Below are 24,901 nucleotides of genomic sequence, written 5' to 3' on the forward strand. Positions count from 1 at the left end.
AAAAGTCATTTAGGTAAGCCTGTGTGGAATGCTGCATAGAAATTATGATTTCAGTTTTAGATGGGCTTATTTTGGTTTAGCTTACATTGATTAGCAGCTGGCTTCAGCTAGAGTAAAACGTGTTTTAAATCAAATGTGTCTAGAAGGTTTGCACTGTTTAAAAATCAACTGAAAAATGAATGTTTGTATAGATAAGGACTTAATTATCTATCCTGAAATGTGCTGTATAAAATGTAAATAAGAGAAGTGATTGAAATGATGCTCTAGTGACAGAGGATGGAGGGAAGGGGAAAACTGTATTTGGATCTCGTCAAAGAAAGGAAGAGGAATGGTGTTTTGACAGAGGAACCTGCTCAGTGAGGACACTAAGACTGGGACTGGAAATTATTTTGCAACCTTTTGAGAAAGCAATTAAGCATTATCCTCTGAAGGCACATTTTCAAATCCCAGCTATGCTCATAAAACTGGATGTACGGTCACAGCAGTGCACTGAAAGCATTAAATGATCATTATACGTTGCTTATGTAGGACCATAGCTGTATTACTGAAATTTCAGTATGGCCCAAGACAAGATCGGGCTGAGAAGCAAGACATAAAGACAGAAGTGATTAATTAAATTTTATAATCATCTAGGAAGATGTTACGATAGGTCAGGTGATTGCAATACTCTCCTGTAATTGTGGTATCTCTAATTCAGTGGAATGTCAGTAACTCCCACATGTGTCTGAAATGCTGTTTCAAAGAGTGTGAGCAGCAGTAAGTGGCCAATGCATAAAACAAATAAATCAGAACACTACAAAAGGATGCAAGGAGTGAACAGAAATCAATCTAGAAATAACTTTGAGAGATTTCCAAGTCCACTTCACACCACTGTTCAGGATCATCCTGATCACTCTATCCTTATCACAACATGCCAATCCTCACCAGACCTCATTGTCTAATGATGTCTCTCCTTTTCCATTATATGTCATATATAGTATATATATTTAATTTTTCACATTATACTGCATACTTCATTTTTTAAGAAGGTGGAAAATCTGGGGGAGAGCAGAAAGGATCATATAAAAGACCACCACACATTTATCACATCAATGGTGCTACTCAAAATCGGTAATATTAAGAGAGTGCAATGCACAGGAGAACAAATAAAATGACAGGTTAGAGGCAGATGCATCCTAAGCAGCTGATGATTTGTTCATACAGATAAACTGCAACATCTCTTAACCTGTGAGACATATGGAACCAACTAGACAGCACATGAGGTGCCACGAGCCATATATTGTGAGGAAATATGAAAGGGTTCTCAACTGACTGAAACAAGTCTTAGCCAAAAAAGGCTGAAGGGAACAATTTAAACCAACACTTGTTGCTTCCGTGTTGGAAGACTGCCTGTTCTTTACAACCACTCCCTTACAGATGAGATAGAATAAATCAAAATAAGAAGCTAGCATGGCTAGTAAAGGATGAGAGAAAAAAACCACCAAAACCCACAATAAAAAATGCAGGTGCAGCTGGGCTGGAATGGATTGGCACAGCTGGTAGGAAGTGAGTGACCCTGCCCATATTCTAACAGCGCATTTCACAACTCAGCAGTCCACAGATCCTTCTCAGGATAGTACTGCTAACATCAAAAGAAATGTTAGAATTCCATTTGCAAGAAGCAGATACTGAAGTTCCTTACCATGGAGCATCAATCTGCTTTCATTATTTCAGCCCCATGCATTTCCCAACAAGCCACAGAGTTCAGCCTTCAAACTGATGAATAATAAAAAATGAACAAACCTTGCTGCTTGTTAATGGTTTTCCTTTCCCACCTACCAGTCCAAAATCTCAGTTCTGACAATGTACCCCTGAATTACTTATTTCTCAGTTATTATTTCTCATGCTAAGATAAACTGAAAAGACTTAGGAAATTATGTTCACACATATTTATTGTAGCTGTATCATTTCCTTCCTCTTTTTCCCTTTATTTTTGAAGACACCCGAACAAATCCTGCTCTCACCAATATTCCTTGAGGTTTGATACGGCACATGGATGAAGGTAGAAATTAACATCATGTAAGCTTTAGGGCTTAGATACACAGATCAGGTAATGCGACTTACTGTGTAACAACTGAGCTGGAATAACTGCCTATACATGTCCTTTTAGCTTGTCATAAATACAAAGTAAAATGTGTTAGCTAACACACTTTAGTTTGCTTTTACAATGGCCTAGGAATGTGCAGGTGTTCACGTGCTGTCCTAGAGTAGAGCATTATGCAACTTGTCAAGTGTTGTAACTCTTGCTGGTGTCTAAAACCTACTAGGCAGATGCGAATGCCTGTCTCCCAAGCCACCTTGCAGGAAGTTATGAAGACACGTTTTGTATCTCTACTCTAGCTATATTTCCGTTTTCTCTAGGCTGGAATAGTGTTGCTGTCTCTGCCAAAGAAGAATGTATTTTTATTTCCTTTTACATTGTCTCTATGATCCTGACTTAGAGCAGAAGTGATTAGGAAACCAGAACTTCAGCTGCATAGCAAATATTAATGGTTACCAAAAATGTTTTCATTCTGAATCAGTATAGAAAAAAGAAATACAGAAATATGCTCTGGAAAAAAATCCCCAAATATTTTAATCTGAAGATACCAAAATAACCACATCTAAATGTACGACCCTCCTCGTTTTAAATAATATCAAACAATGTGACACATAATATAGGTGCATAATATATGCCACATATACCTCATTATTCTATGTATCTAAAAGTTCAAACAAAATAAAATCAGAACTTTTGCCCTTCCAATTTTGAACTAAAAATGTTTCACTTAAAGCTTTCATCAAATTTTTTTTTATATTAATGAATCATTGTGATCTGTCCAGTGTATCTGAGCATTACCAGTTACTTCATTCAGTTATTTACTTTTTCAAATGAATAATGAAGTTATAGAACTGAGGCACTGGCCAAAGCAATACACGGTGTTGAGCAGACACAGTGAACGCTCCTCTTGCCCACAGTTCTCTGACCATCCATCAGCCCCAACATGCCCCTCTGCCACTCTTCACGCCTTCCCTGCAAGGTGCCTGTTGTTCTGCAGAAACTTTCACCAGCTTCTTTTCACCTCTGATCATACCGCAATCTGAATTCAGATTTTCTGAGGAGAAGGGCTAGAGTTCCTTCCCACCAGGGCCTTCTGTAAAAGGCAAGCATAAGAGAGTTATGCGAGTTATTCTTCCAGCAGATGAGAACATGGTGGCTACCATAATGAATTTGAATTGTTCAGCATTCCGAGTTGCCTGTTTCTTCTTCCTAAGAGCTATTATAATAAAATACCATCACTAACAGCAAAAGCTCTGTCATTGTTTTCTGCTCTGGCCCTGCAGTTATGATTAAATGCACTCCTCTCACTCTGTTACTCCAGGCACAACTTAGGTTATGAAAACGAAGCTCTTTCTTACTTATTCATACATCACCACTAACAGCCAGACAACAAAAACCAAGGCTATGATTCTGACATGACTATGGTGAAAAATTATTGAGCAGGCAGAATTACAGGTGGATTGTTGGAAACGGGGCTGTATGGTGCCTGGCTGCGGGACGAGACTTCTCCAGAAGGCAGCTGCAGAGCTACAGCATTTTGCACGGTACAGCTCCCTGACAGCTCTTGCATGATGAGAAGTGCTTCTCTCCTTGCAAAAGCTTAGCTGTCGCTGGGAAGAGGTTTCCATGGAAAAAGAGATACTTCTGAGCCTGACAATGCCTTCGATTCCGCTTTCACTTCATAGATTTTTGGTGGCTAATGGATGGGAAAGCATGATCCTCTAATTCAGGCACTAAAGGGGACTCCAGATCTCATCTCAGCTCCTAGCTCAGACACTGATTTCTTGGATGACACTGGACAGGTCACGTAACGGCGTCTTGCTCGATTTTCCCTTAATAAAAATGGAGATAACACTAACTTTTTTACCCCTTTTCCCATTTTGCCTGCCTCACATATTGTAAATGTAAGTCCTCGGAGGTAATAACTGTGTGCTAGTTTCTATTGAAAGAATAACAGCAGCTGCATGTGGCCAGGCTGAAGACCAATCCAGCACAGTATTGCGTCTCCAGCCGCAGGGAGTAGCAGCTGTGCAGCATGGAGCACAACAGGGCAGCTGTACAGTGGCACTTCTTAATAGTGGTCCTCCGGCTTCCAGTGACTTGTGCCACATGGCACATCTGAAGAATTATCAGCTTTTATTTATGATGAGTCTGGTATCTGCTAGTTTCATTTGATGCCCAGTACAATCTTGGTGCCTGTGAACAATATTTTCCTATTCTGCCCTGATTTTTCTCAGTTTTAGACAATTCTACCTTCTCTAGAGTCTTTGGTACAAAGGAGCCTAGCCTCAGCTCTTGCCTTGAGGTACTTTGCTATTACAAACAATAATAAGTAGTAGTAAAAAAAATATAGCTATTCCAACTACTTGCAACATCTTCTTTAGTGGAAGCCTTTTTTTTTTTCTTTTTTTTTGTCTGAGAGACCACAGTGGCTTTCACACGACTCCACTGCAATCACAGTAAGGGCAACGGACCAACAGCAAATACTTTGGGTGAGCTGCACTTTCTGTGGTCCTCAGGACAATAGGTTGTTTCCAGAAAGGGAAAATAAAAAGGCATGTTAGAGTTGTGGGAAGAGGTGGGGGATGGGGTGCCACCTTTTGACCGCCCATGGCCAAAGGGTGAGCCGATACCACAGGAGAGATCTGTTTCAGCACAGGTCTCCTGGTTGTTACCTTCACAAGGTGTAGGTATATTTGGTACAGGCCTCCAAAGTGAAAAGCAAGTGCAAAGTATTTTTCAGCCTTTAAAAACATAAGAAGTAAGCAATTTCTACACTGTGGAGGTTATTAAAGTAGAACAGAGCAGAACTCTGTCTTGCTACTTCTAACTACTTTAACAGCTGTGGTTTAAATCATTAGGAATTTAATATAGACACGAATGCTGGAGCCACAGCCAAGTACTGCCAGTGCAATGCATGTCTTCAGTGTAAGCTGAAAGAACAGGAGAAGAACTCAACAAGAATTTAAGATTCAAGCTTGGCAGGAATCAGGAAAACTGCAGAGTGCTGCTACCAAAATGGGACACAGAAATAGAGAATAAAAAGGTGACAGGAGGAAAGAGGGGAAAAGGTACATATTCTGAATGCTGGAACATTTCTAAATTGGCCAGTTCCAAGTCTGACGAACATAGGACTAGCTGAATCTATAACGCTACAATGAAGCTGGGTTATTTTCTGCACAACTTGGAGTTAAAATCTTTCATTAATGTCCTTTTCCTCTTCTCGCCTTCTCCTGATTTCTTTTTCTTTATCCTTCAAACACTTGCATAAGACACCCTTCCTTTCTGAAATGTGTGAGGCCACATCCTTAGCTGGTATAAATGCATGACTTCAGTGAAATCAGTGTACTTAAGCTGATTGATACTGACCGAATGTGTTACACTTCCTGTTAAGTCTTGCCTGAGTGACTGACCTGTTCTCTGTGGCCTTCCAGTCCCTGATCTTGCACTGGTTCATACAAAATATGTGGTTTCTAAAATTTTCCACTTCTCCTGCCACATCTCTCATCCACCTCTTCAGATCACTGTCAAGTTCAAGCTTTTCATCCTCACTATTGATGCCCTGTGCAATTCTTGCACTGTCTATATCAATTCGTGTTTCTTCCTGCTCCCAAACTTACTCCTCTCTTCTACTGCCATGTCCTCTTTCATCCCTGAAAAAGATTCTGTCTTCTCATGCAACAAATGCCCTGAATTTTCTCTGAAAATATATTTCAAGCACAAAAACTCTCGGCATTTTCCTCTATGAAGTTTTTAGAAATTTTCCCATTGATCCAGTGTAAAATATGCACATGAAATCTTGTATGTACACTGTAACACAAGTCTGTGTGCCCCCAGAAACTCAGAAATGACATTTTCTCATATGGCTGTACAGAGCAGGATACACCAGGTTCAACAGAATTGAATACTTTAACCTTTATGGTGCATTAATTTCACAGGTGTGCGTACACACAACAGATGTATGCGTTATATGTGTATGCACACATACGCATGCATACACATACACACACACATATATACATGCATAAAATATACAGATATGTATGTGTATATGTTGTGGTTTGGCCTGGGCTGGCCACTAAAGTGAATGACAGATGCTCTCCCCAACCTCTCCCTTCAGGGAGAGAAGGATGAGAGAGAAAGAGACTTATGAGTCTAAAATAAACTAAACTACTTCAATGAAATATTAATAATAAAAAGAAAAAGATAATATTATCAAAAAAAGAGAAAATAATGAAATATATACAATACATACAAGGTATATCGAGCTCCCAGGGTGATGATAATGTCACCAGCAGGCACTGGGAAAATCCTAGACTGGACACAGTGATAGACAGGAACTGGATCTAGATCTGGATTCCGGAATGCACAGATTGGGATCACAGGCAGAGGAAACAGACAGAGTCCTCCTTGGATGCCAGCCATTGAAGAAAGAGACTGATCCCTTTGATCCCTCAGCTTTTACGCTGACCTTGAGGCAGATGGGACGGAACACCCTGTTGGTCAGTTTTGGGTCACCTGTCCCGTCCGCTGCTTCATGCCGGTGGGACCCCTCTACACTCTTCTGCTTCCGACCTTCCAACAGGGCACACAACAGTTACCTGGCCTTGGGTGTTACAGAAATAAGTATAAGCAAGAGCCTCTCTGCATACCATGCCTTGGTATTAATTATAAACGTCAGAACATATCTCTGCTAGAAGCCGATACTGTCTGAAGAATACAACGTTAATTTCAGAGGGTTAGTTAGAAGAGACTTAACTGAAAAGTAAAATTACTGAACAGAAAATTGTTTCTGTTTTACCTCAAACCAGGACAGTATATTTACAGGCAAGTATAGGAAAAGGCAGTCTCTACCCCGAAGAACTTCTCTTTTACATGGGGTAAAGTCAAGTTTCGGGGAAAAATGCCTCCTACACAAGCTTTTTTATTTGATATCTCATTTGCATCAGATATGTTGCTGTTTCCCAACAGGCATTAGCCCTTCTTAGTGGACTAACTGCTCATAGAGAGAAACTTCATGGACAGCTATTAAGGAGTAACTTGGATGAGAAGGAGGCCGAAGAGTAGCTCAGTGAAGGTACTGCAGGACTGTCCGAGGAGGGAGCATCATACTGAACAGCACACTGGTGTCAGGAGAGGAAGAGAGGAGACAGGCAGTGAATACCTGATAAGAAAGGAGGGTAGACAAGTGAAGCAGAAGTAGAGACAGTCCATCAAGGGCAGGGGAAGACAAGATGGGCCTCGCTGAGTCAGTGAAGGAGAAAGAAGCTAGTGAAAGGAATAAAGGAAGACACTGGCAATGCTGGAACAAGGATCTAAAGCCATGATACCAGCTGACTTTTGGATGCACTCAGAGGTGGCGATGTGGCCAGGGCAAAACAAGTTACAGCAACTTGGGCCAGAGAAGAAGAATAACTCAGCAAGAGTCTGCACAGAAACATGACAAGGGTTTTGTAGGTGGTAGGAGGGAGGACTCAAAAAGCACAATCATACACAAAAGGTGATCAAGAGGATGAAGTATACAGAATTGGACTGAGAAAAGGTTGAGCCAAAGAGCTAAATCTGCAGTTCATCTTCATAAGGAAAGATGAAAGAATTAAATCAATCAAAAGAGGAGAATATATTTCGTTTCCACGCATCTTCTGCTCTCCTCCAAGGAGCTTGTTAGAAAAATGAAGAGGACTGTGAGGAGTCCAGCAAACTACAGCAAAGCTAGCAAATCTATCATTAATGTTTGTAGCACTTTCATCTGCAGAATTTCAGGGAAATGGATTCTCAGCAGCCGAGCAGAAGAAAGTAAGTGTAGAAAAAACCTTTTACTTTGGAACAAAACTTTTTGAGGTTTTCTGTGACAATGGCAAGGCTTCATGCGCCCACAACAACAGGGCTCCTGTGTTGTCAGCAACTTAAGAAGAATTTGAAGACGTTATGATTTGGACACACACGGAATTTTTTGCTTGTTTTCTGCCTGGCAGGGAAGGATATGCCTGACACTTCGTCAGGAAATGTGCTCCAGCATGGAGTTTGGGGAAGAACGAACCTGGCCACAGAAACTCTTGTGAAATTGTAAGCCAGACCAGAAGGGATGCCCATACCAGCTTCAAGTGCTGCTAAGTCTGTCCCCCCTCACCTCAGTTTTTATTTCACTGTTTATAGCACAAAATGTCCCAGCAGCAGAACTGACATCTAATTGACAGCAATAGGAGACTTGAAATGAACCCTCTCTGAGGTGATGGGTATTCTCTCCTAAGCAGGCTGCAGGACGTCAGCGAGATATACTCGTTGCTCTGACTACACACCTCACTTTTTTATTCACGCCAATAGCAGCTTAAAGGTTGTGTGCCCTGATATTGCTTTTTCCTCCTCATGGTCTCCCTTTTAATTTTTAATTTATTCAATATAAAAAATCACACTCTTACAAAATTGAAAAATTCTTGCTCTGAAAGCAGCAAAACGTCCTTGTGAACACAGTGAATTCCAACTCACTAGTTCTAATATTCAGGCATTGGTCTGAGAGAAAAGATATTTTTAAATGACTGTGCTCGCTGTTTCAAGAACATACAAGCTATTAAAACCATGGCTTGAATTTGTGCTATGCAGGAATACGTGATCACTGAACAAAAAATGCCTTCTTTTTTTCTGCCAAAGATAATGCAATAAAACTGTCTTGGAGAAGTGTGTGAAGAGCATGAAACTAACTGTTCATGCACCGTGACTCTGTCTGTCGCAACTGTACCAATTTTAGAAAGGGGATAAGGTCTTGATACACACATTTTTGTTGGCACTAACCCCATCTGTGAAATGCATCTCAGTAGTGGGGAGCTGAGCAGCAGGCTGCAATATGTAATCAATAATCTAACTCTTATGCAATGCCTGTCATTAGTAATGCTTTACAAAGGAAAGGAGAGACCTGCTTACAGCAGGAGAAACCGAGGCACATGGTGATGGAGTGACATTTCCAAGGTCACCAGGGAGGCAAGTCGTTATCTATGAGGACTCAAGGACTTGTGAGACCCAGAGCACTGCTCTTGGATACTGAGAGAAACCATCCTTTTTAGTGGCCTAGTGCCTAAACTGTCACTGCCAGGAATCATTTAGAAATTCCCACTCAGCTAGTCTTTTGTCGTGGTTTCAGCAGCTGTCAGCTTAATGGGTCCACTGATGGCCGAGTTTGTCTTGCCACATCCCTGAATGCTATGTCCTGCTCTGCCTTAGACTTACTTTGGGTACATCCCTTGGGATTCCAGGTATCACTTTCCTCTTGACATTCCGGCAGCTGCTCATTTCAGCTATAGCGATGTGAACCTTAAGCTGCCTCCATTAACTGAACAAACTTAACTCAGCTTCACTTCAGGGTAACAGGTTAGCAGCTGGCTCTCTGTTCCTCACTTTTGTTCTGTAAAATGAAGATAACACCACTGCTTCACTACACTTCATCAGGTTTCAGTAATTGGTGTTTGAGGTTGTTGGAATAGTAAACTGTTGTTTATTAGCAATCAATTAGGGACAGAAGGTAAGAGATTTCTAATATTCCAGAGACTGTTCATGGAAACTGTGCACAGCTTCCTACTTCATATCCTTTTTGGCAGTTATTGTATATAAACAGCAAGATATAAAACTCCCTTTCTTTTTATTTAAAAGGAACAAATCATCTGAATCAAGGGACACACCAGGATTGTTTGTAAGCAAGAAATCAGTAGGTATGTATCATAAGTACTTTCTCTGAGCATCAGAGAAGTCCCAGAATGTAGAAGCAGTGGCAGAAAAAAACCCAAGATGAAAAAAAATGAAAAGGATTGGTTTTCTGGTGACAAGTAAAAAAGCCAAACCATACCAAACCAAACCAGAAAAAAACAATGCCATATTTAGTAGAAAAGGGCTGTAGTTGCCCACTGAATGTGAAAAAGGTCACCAAGTTATTGTATGTGGTGTTGAAACCTGATGAAACCTGATGAAATTCAACAAGGGTAAGTGTAGGGTGCTGCATCTGGGGAGAAATAACCCCATGCACCAGTACAGGTTGGGGGCTGACCTCCTGGAGAGCAGCTCTGTGGAGAGGGACCTGGGAGTCCTGGTGGACAACAGGATGACCATGAGCCAGCAATGTGCCCTGGCGGCCAAGAAGGCGAATGGCAGCCTGGGCTGCATCAAGAAGAGTGTGGCCAGCAGGTCGAGGGAGGTCATCCTCCCCCTCTACTCTGCCCTGGTGAGGCCGCATCTGGAGTACTGCATCCAGTTCTGGGCTCCCCAGTTCAAGAAGGACAGGGAACTGCTGGAGAGGCTCCAGCAAAGGGCAACGAAGATGATTAGGGGACTGGAGCACCTTTCTTATGAGGAAAGGCTGAGGGACTTGGGTCTCTTTAGTCTAGAGAAAAGAAGATTGAGGGGGGATCTTATTAATACTTACAAATACTTAATGGGAGGATGCCAGGGGGATGGGAGCAGTCTTTTTTCAGTGGTGCCCAGTGATAGGACGAGGGGTAATGGGCATAAACTTGAACATAGAAAGTTCCATCTTAACATGAGAAGGAACTTCTTTACTTTGAGGGTAGTGGAGCACTGGAACAGGCTGCCCAGAGAGGTGGTGGAGTCTCCCACTCTGGAGACATTCAAAACCCGCCTGGACGCTGTCCTGTGCAACCTGCTGTAGGTGACCCTGCTCTGGCAGGGGGGTTGGACTAGATGATCTCCAGAGGTCCCTTCCAACCCTAACCATTCTGTGATTCTGTGATTCTGTGAAATCCAACTATGTTGATATTACTTTTTCCCCTTTGTTGGGTTCATTACTGTTAAAAAATAAACAAGCTCTGCAGTTACTTTGGCTATGTGTCTTTACCAGCCTATTCAATTTTTTCAGAATGAAAATTCAGGAGTCATTCCTTCAGTAGACACAGACTGCAGTAAGATGCTGCTACCTGCCTAGCACTTCTTGCCAATGCTATTAATGGCATTTACTATAGTGACAACTGGTTTATGTAAACAGCTCACCTTATCCTTTTAATTATGGGCTTCAAGACAGGTTGGAGCTCACAAACACTACAGCTAAGAATTATTTATGCATCAGGAGGATCAGATAGTAAGATGACACAGCAAACATTTGTTCACATCTAATGACCAAGCACAATTAGTCCTACAATTGGAAATATGATAGAGCTCTGATACCAAACAACAACCTGCCGTTTTGCATCTTGAGCCTACAGAGGAAGAGATGCTTCTGCATTGACAAAACACAACAAAACAGTGGTTGTACCAGAAGCTTCATGCTTTAGCGATGAGCTCAAGAGTCTCGGGATCTGTTCCTCATTCTAATGTTGACCGGCTGTGCAATCACAGATGGGTCACTTCTTTGTTGAGCTTCAGCCTGTCTAAGTAGGGCATGATTCTGCAGTCAGGCTAAATAGTGGATGTGCATATAAGAAGAAAAGAACAACCTGGAGAACAGAATGGAAAATTTTATCCTGACACAGTGTTGCAAGTTATTGTGTCAGCGAGAGATGGAGCACTGCAAATACCTAATAAATGTGCAGAGAACTGCTCTTAAATTTGAACACAACCATTCTTTCTCCATGTCCTTCTCTGTCTTTTAATCTGTACCCTGGAGACATTTGGATTTACAGGGCAAAGTGGTTGATGGTCGAGATGTTCTCTTGCTGAAAATGCATCTACTCATAAGTTCAACTTGAAATCATACATAGCATTGACTCAGTTTTGCCATCATGTGATAACCCTGTCCAATGCTACAGAGTCAAAATTGGCACAAAGATAAAATTATGAAGCCATCACTCTCACAGTACCTTGAGCTCCAAGGTTGAATAGTATGGTATGTCTCATGGATTGCTAGTAAGCATTAGTTACTGTCTACTTTCTTAATTTACAGCTGTTCACTACATGTATGACACGTTTTGCAGGCATGACAATGAAGTGGTTAATATTCCTGACTGAGAATGCAGTAAGGCTTGGAAAAAGCAATAAAAAAAACCCATTCTTCAGTCTTTTGCAGATCAATCTCTGTGGATAGTTCCAGAGGTTTTAGGATGTTTAACTAAAGTCCACCTCAGCACTGACATATCCCTTTTTTTCCTGTTTATTGGCTTAGCACTAAGTGATTCGTGTTGTTCTGAAGAACCTTGGAGCAAAGAGGAAGAAGGCTGTCTCAACTGAGTAAAGGGATAAAAACAAGTGTTATGAAAATCAAGTTAAGCTCCTTCTCCCTCTCTGTTGTTTAATTATTTAGTTAGCACAGGTCTGGCTTTGACTGAGACAAACATGAAAAATGTGAGCCCAATAGTACAGAGAGAGTGCAGGATTTTATTACACAGCCCTGAGCCAGAGAGACTTTAAAGTGTTACAAAAGAGTTAAAGTCTAAAAGCAAAGAGGTGAGAGACGAGCAGAAGGTGCCAGTTTCATTAAGTAGATATGTTGATGATAACGGGAAGAAAGGGCAAGACTCGCTGTCCACTGAAACACAACAACTCCCATAATGTATTCTGCACATCATATTGTTCAAGCCTCTAATATTTCATTCATTGATTTTATTGTCAAATGAAAAGGCGCTTGCTCCAAGTGGCATTTAGTGAGACAGATGGGGAGAGACCCAGACTTCATTACTGGGATTTTGCTCTCCGGATAACGTTGACATTATATGGGTAAAAAGCAAAAAGAGTGTAAAGTCTACCAGTCCTAATGTTTAGAAAAGTCTCTTTGGTTCTCTTCCTGGAAGCTGAAGAGCTTTTCACCTGGTCAGACTGCAGCCTGCCTCACATGTCATCTGCATCTGCGAAAAAGCATCACTCAAACTTCGTACGCAGGTGCTTTGAGACAAGTTCTGTTAGTCTAGGATTCAACTTTTGTGTTGATTGCTGTTTTCTGCTATAGGAAGACAGAAGATCAGAATAGAAGTCTACAAACTATTAAACTGTCTGGTGTCCAGTTTTAAGAAAATATTCTCCATTTTGCTTACAAAACAGAGAGAACATACATATATGTATTCAACTGAGGCTGTTCTCTTTAGCCTCAGAAGCAAATATAATCAGAGAAACTTGGAATTGCATTCACTGGCACTCAATAGTTACAAGTGGCTGCACAAACTGAAAAGCAAAGAAGAGCTTAGACTTCATTTTAACCACAGAAATACACGTATGGAAAAAACAAACACCAGAAAGAAGGAAACACACATCTGCATGGGAGTTCAAAAAGCACCCCAAAACAACCTGCCTGTTCCCAAATCCACCTAGTAGAGCCTAAGAGAATACTGAAACAGTGTTGGTGAGAAAAAGCACTCCAAACCTTGCTCTCTTTGGGAAGTAAAAGCAGTTTCTGGAAGAAAATCCAGAACTTTCCCTCTCAGAGAAGTATCGTCGGTGAATGACTGCGTTATGATCATTCCTGTTTATTCTCCCTCCCTTTCCAGCCTCATTAATTTTGCATTCCTGGTGCACAGCAGCATGGCCTCACCAAGAAGCTGCCTGCAGCCAGCTGTTACAGACACTTTTTTAAGAGACAGGAGAAGTTGGTTCAAACCCTTACAGGCTAAAGAAAAGCCTGCAAGCAGGTCCTCCCTCTTCTGGCCATCTGCTCCTTCCCCTACATTAGTATGTAAAATGTAGCACGAGCACCCCACAAACTCTCCTTCGTACTCTTCCCCTGTAATGAGGTCAACTTGTTTGGACCTTCTGAAAGGTTAGGTGCAGGAGAGTCAAGATGCAAAATGGATTTATGCTGAAAATAGCTGGCAGTTGTCTGGCTTGACCAAAATGACAGTGTCGGTAGGCAGGCACGGCAGCAGAACTTAAAAGTGCCTGTGTGTTGTGGTTAAAAGCAAGGGGCCTATCAGCAGCTTGGAAAAACTTTTGTGAACTGCTTTGTTAGTTACGTGTATAACCTCCATCTAGATTTAAATTTAAACAACAGTGTCTCTTTGTTAACCCAAGCCTAGTTTAACTGCTTTATGTTAGTGATTTTTATAGCAAGGTTTAGGGTGCAAGCTTTCCTTCAAAAATGCTAAAGAGAAGAACCAAAATGATTAGCTCAAATACTGAAAATGTCTAGATAAAGACAAACCATACTTCCACAATAAAACGAGAGGGAGGCATAAAAGTACTAAGAAATCTGAGGACATCAAAATGCAGTAAGCCAGCTGTGCAACCACTGCAGGAAAGCATGCAAAGAGCAGGAAGTTATGATATCAGTTAATCCCCTTAATCTCTACTAATGCACGAAGTGTAAGCAACATTTCTTTTATGAAGCGGTAAAACGCTGTTATGAGTTTCGAATCTATCTTGCATCTCAATGAATTCTTTAATCAAAAGGCTAAGAACAGCAAATCAAATATGAGTAAATTTCCCCTTTACTTGATTCTCCTCTTCACCTGTCTAGGGACAAGATGGAAGACAATATAAAAATTGAAAGCTATAAAATGGACTTGGCTAACACTCCCTCATAACCACAGACATTAGATGACACACTGTACTTGCTCTTAAAAAGGGAACAAATGTATGAGATAAATAAGGTAAAGAAAATTATCCGCAACCTATCTGTATGATAAGCCTCTTTTGCGTAAAAAAAGGTATTACAAAACAAAGGGCTTCACCCTCTGTCTTCCTTGGGGAGAAAAAAAAGAAAACCCTCACCCACCAGACGATCACAAGACAGACCCTTTATTGGCTTGTAATGCCATGTCGCGCAAGCTGATGTCACCTTTTTGTCAGTCATGCTGCAGATCTATTAAGCACTATAATAAATACAAATTACAATAGAAACACATTTAATACTTTAGCAAATTAGAAATGGATTGCCTTTCAAGTACTGAAAAATAGCAACAAATTAATACGCATTTGCAGATCAGAAAGGCAGTAAGTCAAAAAAAGGGATGATGTAGATGCCAATTTTGGCTGCGTATTGGGAAGATCAGTAAAACCCAGTTAAATCTAGAGATGAAATCTTGGCTTCCATTGGATTTAACACCGAAGGAATTAATTCAGACCTCAGTCACATAAATGCTGTAGAAGCAAGCACACTAATTTGAGAAATTATCACCCCATAGCAGGAGTTACTGCCTACCTAGTTCACCTCAGCGTTCAGCCATCTGGATTAGCTGCAGCCCTCTTCACTGGCCCTTTATAATGGCTGTATGGAGAGTGAGAGGGACTATGAGTCCCCATAAAATCTGTTAATGAAGCTCATGGAAAAGTAATGAAGGGATGATGGCAAAAATTTCTTATATCACTCCAAGCAAAATTGTCAGGATATCAGTTTATGCCTCCAAAAGCATCCAGTAAATGGGACATTTACAGTTAATCTGTTCTGATGTCTAGAAAAGGCACTGAGAACAGATTCTATAACCTGGGAGATTTGTGAGAGTTTCCCTTCAGCATCTCACTTTAGCTTCCATTGTCTGCCCTTTTAAAAGACAAAACTGATCTTCTTTCTCTAGGATTCTTTCCCAAAAGTGCAAATATTGTACTTACTCATAATATCCAACTGTGTAGTCCCAAACAGACAGACCTGCCTAGGATTTACTCTTCACAAAGAAAAGATAATGTAGGTGGCTCCAAATAACTCTTGTAAAATCATCCCTGCACAATTTTTTTTAGATGCCCCCTAACTAGCTCTTATTTTAGTCCACCCAGTTCCAGCCTCCTCCTGGAAGTGACTTAAGCGTCCCCCTGGGGCATTTCTTAACTCCCCACTTCATTAGTGCTACTTTTAGCTTGGACCTACACTTGTTCCCTATCATGCCCTAAGGGTTTTCAGAAAGGAACCTCTTTTTCACAAGATTGTTTTACTTCTAATTTGTATGATTTTCTCTCTGTGTTCAATGCTGTAAAATAGGGACTGTCAACAGTGCTTTGTAAATTGGCACAAGAAATGCAAGGATCATTTTCAATGGTACATACATACGCAAACCAAACCAAACCAAACAAATAAAAGAATACAATACTCCCTCTACAATACATGAAGTACCAGTTTCTTTCCTTCTAGAATAAGATGTGACCTTCTGACTGAATTTGAAGCTCTTACTGTCACTTCGGCTCAGCCCATTAATTGCATGAGGAAACAAACTCCAAGGCATAGATCAAATCCTAGGACAGCCTTCCATTTGTTATCACCACATGAAGAGGAACTCGGCTCCTGCCTTTCCACGAAAGGAAAATAAACAATTTCCCATTTAAGCTTATAAGATCAATGCTGCAAGAAGAGAAATGCGTGAGTATGCATGCACTGAAGGAAAGGAAGATTTATGTTAAGATGTGACTTAAGACACTAAGGCATTAAAAAGAGATCATTATCTGTTTTGGAGGTGGAGAAAAGATCTTCTATATATCATTACCAGATTCTGGTCAGCTCTAGAAACTGTAAAGTACTAATGTTATTTCATTTCACAACAGATGGGAAGGTTCACCCCTCAGAAAGACTGAATGAGGGCTGAACAGCAATCATAAATTATTAACTAATTTGAAGGATTTTTTCTCTTGTCTTTTTCTCCAAGTCCTCTAAGCTAATTTTGTAATGCAAGGACAGATCTGAGGGAGTAATTATCAAGCAGGTACGACAGGATTAAGTAAATGCTCTATGACAAGACAATGCTGGGCTTCTTTCACTGAACCACTACATAAATTATTTGTGGTCAGGATTAAAGTATTTAATTAAATCATCTTTGCATAGATGAAACATGAAAATTATTTTTCAAATTGCTGCAAGAAAGAAAAAAACTTCCCTTCGTTTGCTTCTTACAATCTATTATTGAGTCTGTAGTTCAAAAAACAAAATGATCAAAACAGCAGTGACTCACTGGCAAGAGCATTAGGATAAATCAATGTACCTTGAAAGTTATCTCCTTGCATACTCTTCTCCCCCAACCAAGATGATTGCAATGTTATGCAAATGTGTTACTGGAACAAGGACAGCTTCCAGACCAGAAAGGTAGCGTCCCTCTGTGGTCTGAGTGGTTTACACACAGAAATTCTCCTTAATGTAAAGTTGTCAGTCACTTCAGTGAGTTCGTACTAACCACTAGCAGTCTGCTAGCAGACTCTGAGAGAGAAAAGGGATTATCAATTTTTTGTTTAACATAAACAATAGTGGGTAGTAAGGAATAGCTTGCTATTTAAGAAAAGAAGCAGCGTGTGTAGAACAAAGGATTTTTTGACCTCTAAGAACAACAAAGGGGAAAAACAAGAAATTAAGACATAGCTTTTCCTCCTGAGGTATACTTTCTGTAGTACCAGAAGGGAGAATCAACATTGTGGATAGAGTTGCTCAGGTAGGGTCAATAGATACGAAACATCTCCTATTGCCCACATCAGCAACTGTGAGTCACAGCTTGCCTAGGAAAGGAAAACAGAGAGAGGCATACCTAGAGTTTTATGGACTGTAGTGAGGAATATCTGAAGTCGTAGCTGAGCTGGGGCAGAGAGAAATTTCTTTGCTTCCAGGAAAATGTTTTTTGAAGTCACATTTAGCAAACTGCAATATGAACATTAGCAAATGAACATCTGAGCTTGGTTTGCCTCCATTTGGCTGAAGAACTGAATGAAATAATCTAGTTGGTGGAAAAAATGCAAAGATTTGGACTTAATTCTCTAGCCACTGTCAACTAGGATGAAAGGACTTCAAGCTATTTCTTGTTACTTGGACTAGTATCTTGGCCGGAAGAAAACCCAGTGGGGAAGAACTGAGTTGGTTATTAATGCAAATCCTTAATATCTCCCTTCAGTAGATAAAGGTGCTGCCACTTTTCATACCGGATGCCTACTTATTGCAGAAAGCAAATCAATCCTTTTAGGCTTTTTATTTTAATTTCAAGCCATAACAAAAAGTAGAAAAAAATAGTAATTTGTACAAAATCATTATAGACGCATCAAATAACAAAGTACTGTGAATTGATTTTTAGGTCTAACAAACCTTGTCCCTTTAAATGACAGCTAAGAGGGAAAATCTACCTCCAGTTAAACTTTATTATTCCCTCTGCTGTATGGAAGGTGAAATAAATAGTTTTTTGAAGGGGAAAGGAAAGAAAGATAGATAAAATAAATATAAATTTTTATTATTATTATTTCTTCCCAACTCTACTGTTTGGGAAACAGCATATGTATTCTTTGTTCTCAAGAACAGCAAAAACATGTAACAAATGTTCTATGTGGACAGTCATTAAATAGAAAGTCTGTGTGAATAAACACACAATAAAAACCAGGACCTAACATCCAGTAATTTCAGTGAGCTTTGGATCACACAACTATACACATACACATGTGCGTATGTAGCAGAAGCTAGATGAACACTGATGAACAATGTAACAAAGAAAGAGCTTCTTTTAATAATTCTAACAATTTCTGGATATACTCTTATCAGTAATTCACTGTGAAGGAGAGAGAAACTAACAGGATAGATATGCCTGCAACTGTGGCATGTACCGATGCAGGGAAAAAAAATGGAAACAAGCATAAGGAGCCCCACCTGGAGTACTGCATCCAACTCTGGAGCCCCCAACGTAAGAAGGACATGGACCTGTTGGAGTGAGTCCAGAGGAGGGCCACGAAGATGATCAGAGGGCTGGAGCACCTCTCCTATGAAGACAGGCTGAGAGAGTTGGGGTTGTTCAGCCTGGAGAAGAGAAGGCTGCAGGAAGACCTTATTGCAGTCTTGCAGTACCTAAAGGGGGCCTACAGGGAAGATGGGGCGGGACTCCTTATCAGGAGGGGTAACGGCTTTAAACTGAAAGATGGTAGATTTAGATTAGATATTAGGAAGAAATTCTTTACCCTGAGGGTGGTGAGACACTGGAACAGGTTGCCCAGAGAAGTTGTGGATGCCCCATCCCTGGAGGTGTTCAAGGCCAGGCTGGATGGGACTTTGAGCAACCCGGTCTAGTAGGAGGTGTCCCTGCCCATGGCAGGGGGGTTGGAACAAGATGATCTTCAAGGTCCTTTCCAACCTAAACCATTCTATGATGATTCTATGATTATAGAGCATAGGTCTGACGTAAGCTATAAGGCACCTGATAATACACATACTAAAATGTTTCCATAGTATAAGCCAAAAACCTACAGCAGCTTTCATAAGAAGTTTGATGTACTTGTGGACCACTTAACAATCATGAGCTGCTGCTTAATTTCCTTTCCCATCATTACTTACTGTCAATAAAGGTGTGTGTTAAATTTAATTTTTCTTCTTTGTAATTAGTCTGGATCTACCTGCCTGACATATTAACTGATTCTACAATCTCACATTTGGGACATCAAATGTTTTCCATGGTGACAGGTTAAGATACATTCCTGAATGAGACTGGTAAGTCAGTCATATTTGACTGGGAAGGGGAGAAAAAACCCAACCGTCCTTCATATATACTTGCTTTGGTTAGGCTAACCAGTAATTAAGGGAAAACAGTGTCTAAGAAAAAAGTACAAAATGATACAGTTAAAGTTGCTTAAGAGCTGGTTGTCACAGAGGCTTGTGAAAAAGCTTTTAAGATTATTGTAGGTAATGGAGATGTTCAGAATACGTCCATCACTTTTTTGAAGACTGACTAATTTGCTTCATAACTTTGGACTTAGTTCTATGATTTTTTTATTTTGTTTATAGTGGACTGTTCTGTAGAATATGCCACTTTATAAGCATGTTGCAGCAGCTTTGATCATTAAGTTCAGTCTAGATTTGACACTACAAAACCCCCGGTCCTAGTCCCTTTGCAGAAGGAATTTGCTCTTCTCTCAGGTTTATTTCCGTTTATCAGCTTCAACTTTTACTGTGGACCATACTTGAGCAAGGAAACTGTATTGCATGTATCTAGGTCTAGACTAAAATTTGATGTGTTCTGCTGCATGGGCACCTGTGTCCTTGGATGCTATCTGTCATAGGTGCTCCAGTGAACACCAGCACCGTCAAGCCCACGAAACACAGCACTGCTGGCTTTGAAGGGCAGCTGAATAAAATATACTCAACAGGGTGGTCTTAGATGTCAGCAATAGCAGCTGCTGTGGTTCCTGATAAAATGGCTTCGGTGGTGTGAGACAGTGTAACAGGGAATGAAGACCCTCCATTTACACACATTGACTTGAAGGAGCCAATATAGAGAGACGGTAAGCAGGTATGACTCCTTTTATATAAAATGGAGCCATTCCAACTCGTAGCAGGTCAGAATTTGGCTCGCTAAATTTATACTATAGAAGAACGAAGCATTTTTCATATATTTTCTCATAAAAACACCGGCTGTTGGCTTTGCTGCTGATTAACAACCTCCCACTTTCTCATTCTGGGCAAGTTGGTGAAGAAAGCTGTCAGACCAAGAACAGGATTGCTGGCAAGCCATCCTCTGGCCGAGACACGCTCCATAGAGCACGAGGCTGTGTAGGAGAGTCTTTGCCATTTGGGAAACTGGGCTTCATGAATTCTAATCCATAGCAGCCCAAGTTTAGCTCCTTAGAAGAGCAAGCTAAATTAAAACTAACAACTTTCCCAAATGCAAAGGGATCCAACCACTATTTTTTAAATGATACCAGTATAGCATAGCAGGATGTGTAAATTGCTGCTTGATCACTGTAAGAGTACATCTAATTTGATGCTTTCATGGGAAGAAACTCTGTGAGAAGAAAGTACCAGAATCATGTGTGGCACCAAATATTGAAATACACAGGAGACAATATTTGCCCTCTAAAGTGTCTGACAGTTATCATTCAGGAACGCACCCAATAGCATCTGAGCAACCACAATGAAACCAGACAGCTACAGCTTCACATCTCCACAGTAATTCTTACACAATTATTCCACTGACACTAAATGTGACATAAATCAGACCGAACTGTGAATTCCCAATGTGAAAAGGGCTCAGTGTGGAAAATATTTATTCCTACGGACAATTTATTTGTACAGGGGTAGCTTATCCAGCGCTCTGCAGTGCTAGGTGCACAACTTGTGATGACTGGGCAAGACAGACAATGGGAAGGAGAAAGGAAACCACAAACAGGACCAGCACTGCAGAAGCAGTAAGGTGCCCAGGTACCACTGTGGCAGAGATGGGAAGCAGAGCGCAGATCCCTCCTGTTCCACCTGGTGGAACTGCTCTTCTCCTTCTCAAACCCGCTATGGATTTTTAACAACTTATTTCATGAGCAACAAAGTTTGCCAATACGCTGACAACACTAATGTGCGTAATTCACTAACCTTTTTTCTTGTTTCCACAGAAGAGTCTAAATAGTTGTTAAGATTGCAAATTAGTTCAGCTCTGCTTAAAGGATTAATTTTTTAGATCTTTTGCAAATCAGAGAATTTGAAGGAAAAGAAGAAAAGACAGATATATAACGTTTTCCCGTAGGGTCTGAAGTAACTCCCCCAGCTATGCTGCTTTCAACTCCATTTCTGCTAACCAAGTGGCAAAGGGAAAGCTCTCTACACCAACTTATTAATGTCAGACATGACCTTGGGAAATGCTTTGTAACACGTCAGGACACAAAGAATATGTAATTCAGTAATTAGCAGGCATGCAGAAAGATTATATTCGTGTTTTATATGTATAGGTGGGTAGACAAACAAAGGAGGGACAGCAAACAGGAGTACTGAAACCATAGCAGGCTGGACAGTCAGTTTGATGAGAGTAGTTAAGAAGATTAATGTATACTCTAAACTGAACTCCCCCGGTCGGCCAGCGCTCAATAATTTAAAAGACAATGCCAGAGCCTTCATTTCAAGGTGACAGAAAATTCTGATGATGAAAGAGGTAGCTGAAAACTTACTTTTAATTAAAAAGCAAACAGGCTGAAGCTCCCATTTGCCTAACAGGAAGCAATACCATTTAGAAAACAGTGGGGAGGGATTATTATTTAGATAGTTAATTTTATTAAATAAAAGAACTGAAAGAGAACCAGTAACAACTTTTCTGCCCTAGTATCCTTAATAATATAAGATTACTCATCGACTTAATGAGAAAAAGTTTGAGGCTAAAGAGAAAGCAATTAAACTGACAGATTTATTGTTACCAAGAACAGATACCCACAAAATGCAGAGCTAGGATGCATTAAATGACCAGAATAATTCATGAACATCCCCAGGAAGATGAATAAATGGATGATAAAGCTCACATCTTTTACACGGTACAAACAGGTAGACAGGTGACAAGCAAATTGATACGTGCATGTTCAGATGGACACAGAGGTGACATATTCCAAACATTCATAAAAAATTGATCAAAATTATTATACTAACAGTGTATGACACATGATAGCTCAGAAACTGGGCAAAAGAGGCCAGATTAAAACTCATTTTCTACAGAAGCTGGAGTTTTCCAGTTAGCTCCACTCTCTTGCCACAAACACTTTTAACCTGATGAAGTTCAGTTACAAAACTATTTTAGTGTTAAGAATTTATGAGTTGGGGGCAAGAGATTTTTTTTATAGGGATCATTGAGTTCTGCAGCGTCAGGCATGCATCATCTGCCACAGCACATGGCAGTGGGGAGCAGCAGTTCATCACGGTCACCTGTGACATTTTACTGACTGCTCCATCTTTTTCCCAATGCTAAACTCAACGATCTTAAACTTCATCTTAAATTTCAGCATCAAAGGGCTAATAGCAAGTTAGTACATTGCATCTTCTCCTCTGCACTTGGACAGACCACATTTGGCAGACACTGTTCAATGAGGGGGATAAAAGAGGATGCTGGTGGAGAGCAACACTTGGCCCTGAATCTATTAGCCAGGACAGGCTCAGACATTACCAGCCCAAACCCAACGCTGTATCTCAGTGCATCATCATTTTCAACCTTGCTGAAGTCAATGAGAGTACTCATGAGCTTTTACACTTCAGCCTATGATTAAGTACTTCACTAAATAAGGTCATTAAATTTAAATTGTAGATGCTTGCTAGGTACTCCTGAAGGTTGTTCTCTCACCTGCAACATATTCCCTTCAGGCTCATGGCTGGCAAAACAAGTGGCAAAATAACATCCCAATCTGCATGTCAGCAATCCTCCCACTAAACTTAAGACATGGGAAATTGATTGATTCAGGAGGGAGCTGTGTTTACCCTGCTGATGTAGGGAAGAACAGTATCACGTTACAGCTCTCAGAAAAGGATGAGATATACAGAAAAGAAAAGGTGTATGAACCTGGCATACCACAGTGTCTTACAGAGATATCTCAGTTTGTTTGAGTAGCAGAAACCATGCAACTGTCTTAATGCAGTGTTTTGCCACTGTGTATTTTTGCCACTTCTCAGTAGCAATAATCAGCCCAACACAGTACTTCGCTAGTGCAGGTAACTACCCTGGGTACAGGTGCATGTGTTGGCCCCCATAGAGACCTATCCTAAAGGATTCCCATAGCACTTCCAGAAGCTATCGAGCTATTTTCACTTCTCTCTCCCTTCAGCTTGTACACCTCAAAGCAGCCTTCTACCGTGCCTCCTACTCCCAAACAGGCTATCAATCATGTAGTGTATGCTAAAGCCATAATGCAGATAACAGACCATTAAAAGCTCAAATGAGACTGCTAAACACATTTCATTAATCATAACACAATCTAGTCTTGAACCAGGAGCTACAGCTTTGGCAGACTGGTAGTGGAAGGCTTCTTTCTACCCACTTCTAGGGAATGGGAAGGAGAGAACGGCTCCTGAGCTGGTTACCTTAATCCTTTCGCCCTTCCTCCTCTTCCTCAGGTGTACGCAGCTTGTGAGGGCTACACTGCTGGGGAAAGAGAGTGAATAGAGGATAAAGAATAAAAATAAGAGAGCTCCTAAGAAGAAAGAATGTGAATACTGTTCAGAGAGCCTGGATTCTCAAAGGAGCCAGAACACCTGCAACTCACCCTGATTTAATAACAGTGCATCTGAAAAACTGGACAAACTGGCTCCCTCTCCCTGGAAAAAAGGTCTTTATTTAGGGATTTGACAGGGTACCAGATAAAGGAATTTTCTTCCTAGGGGTCCAGACTCAGTGCTGAATCTACCAGTATAAAAGTATAGCAGGTAAAAGCTAAAGGAAACATTGTGAAAAAGAGATGCTCCCTTTGCACCACTTCTTATTGTTACATCTCTGGCTTTTCTCAGTAGCTTCCCAAGCCCTTTCCAGGGAAAGTCAGCAGGTTACTCCTTTCCTGCTAGGCAACTGGCAGGTTAACAGGACTTACCTGCCAAGAACATCTGGCTGTTTAACCCCTCCTGATGCCACATGCCTCTACATACTAGCTTAAAGGGGGGGCATACTTTTCTTTTTTCTTGGGCAGCAGGTTGGAGAAGGTGCTTTCAGATAAGTTGTTTCCTTGAACAGGAGACACAGAAGACACTATCAATAAAAGACCCGACTTTAATAATTAATTGGAAGAGTGAACATGCCAGAACTGAAGGGACCTATCAGCACGGGGTTCAAGTTTAATCCTAGTGGAGGATCTGAATCAACAAACTTCTTGCAAGGAGGCAAGGTTTTTTACCTTAGCTTCACCTCATTGCAGTCATGCTGAACTGCCCGGTTTAGATTTATAAAAAACACTTCCAAATGAGAAGGGAGCTCAGTTGCTGACATCACTGGATGGAGTTTACTACGCAATGTTAAAAAAAGGGAAAGAAGCGTTGAATGCAGAACAAGAACTTTCAAAAACACAGTAGCAGAGGCTTCGTTATGCCAGACATCAGCTACTCTATTTTTGAGATGATTCTGTTCACGGAGGTATGTATTTGATATGTTATCACATAATTCCCATATACTAAAATGATTCTATTCCAATGAGGAGTGTCCCAGGTAGGATTCTAGAGCATTACCAGTTAAAAGGCAAAAATAATTTCCTATGTTAATAATCTCCTGATTCCTGTTATTTTGGTGGGAAAGAGTGGTA

General features: G+C 40.7%; 1 protein-coding gene across 1 annotated transcript in view; it reads right to left on the reverse strand.

Moving 5' to 3' along the window:
* Window positions 1–24,901, reverse strand: part of LARGE (like-glycosyltransferase) — a 201,806-nt gene that overhangs the window by 62,315 nt on the left and 114,590 nt on the right. The window lies entirely within an intron of this gene.

This window comes from Charadrius vociferus, unplaced genomic scaffold (assembly GCF_000708025.1).
Source record: "Charadrius vociferus isolate BGI_N301 unplaced genomic scaffold, ASM70802v2 scaffold883, whole genome shotgun sequence".
Taxonomy (NCBI): domain Eukaryota; kingdom Metazoa; phylum Chordata; class Aves; order Charadriiformes; family Charadriidae; genus Charadrius; species Charadrius vociferus.